Below are 1386 nucleotides of genomic sequence, written 5' to 3'. Positions count from 1 at the left end.
GTTTTTTATATAGCGGTACACCAGTGGACTCTCCTCCCACCAGGACTAATGGCTAAACCATTAACAGGACATAGCTCTGGTAGGCAGAGACACACAGTTACTTCTAGGGGTCACAGATCTAGGTTCATTTTTTATTTTTGACCTTTATTTAACTAGGCAAATAAATTCTTATTTTCAATGATGGCCTAGCTGCCTGTTCAGGGGCAGAACGACAGATTTGCACCTTGTCAGCTTGGGGATTTGAACTTGCAACCTTCCGGTTACTAGTCCAACACTCTAACCACTAGGCTACCCTGCCGCCAGGATAACCAGGATTGTCCTCTTAGTAACAATTGCCACTGCTTGACAGGAGGCCTTAAAAAATGGCGGAGAAAGAGAATTGAAGGCAAATTTTGAGACGGTACACTATTCATGTAATAGCAACTCCATTTAATACGGTCTAACAGAATATTACACATTGTAAATAAACCACTTAATCCAATTCCTCATACATAGAAATGCAGTCTTTTAGATGTTGAAAGCACATTGTTGTGGGTATTAGATTTCTTTAGACATGCTTGGTGGTAGTTTCATTGCACAATCAAGCTACATTACCTCACCAGGTAAAGTCTTTACCACAGCTTCAGTAAAACTACATTTGATTGGTATGAAGCCAGAATACATAATAAAACTGTTAAAGAATAACTTGTTATTCGTTACATGCACAAGTATTATCTTGTATTGTTAGTGATAGAATTATCCTCACGTGGAAGGCCTCCGACAAATGCCATAACAGCTCTTGTTCGTCAAGTTATCACATAATCATTACAGAACGTCATATGCAGTGAGTTGATTAGATGAAGAGCGGAAAGGCTTATTCAAGTCTCAGACCTAGAGGAGACTAGCTACTACTAGTGATGTGTGTGTTTAATTTGTTCAACTTGTTCAACTGTGCAATCAAGGCTCATAAGCACCATACAGGCCTTTGTTTTCTCATAAGATAGAAGTATTAGAATAAATTAATCACCATGTAATCAAACCAGCTCAAGGACAATCTGTACAACACATCTTTATGATGCATTCTATGGCACCTGATTTCACAATAGTTTGAGATATTAAAGCCAGGTTATTCCAGTTGAGTCCATAAAACCTCACCTTGGGTATCGTTTAATATCTACCTTGGGTGTTACTCATCTCAGCATTAATTTGATAAAGGGAATTTCAAAATGCACAGAGATCAAATTTTCCAAGAAACTACGTTTAGACAGGAATCCCAATTCTGACCAATCAGATCAGCTCTGAAAAAGAGCTGATGTGATCTGATGCGCAGACCAGCTGGCTGCTGTGTTTACGGACATATTCAATCAATCCTTATCCCAGTCTGCTGTCCCCACATGCTTCAAGAGG

This window comes from Oncorhynchus mykiss, chromosome 2, assembly GCF_013265735.2.
Source record: "Oncorhynchus mykiss isolate Arlee chromosome 2, USDA_OmykA_1.1, whole genome shotgun sequence".
NCBI lineage: Eukaryota > Metazoa > Chordata > Actinopteri > Salmoniformes > Salmonidae > Oncorhynchus > Oncorhynchus mykiss.
This window is presented reverse-complemented; position numbering follows the sequence as displayed.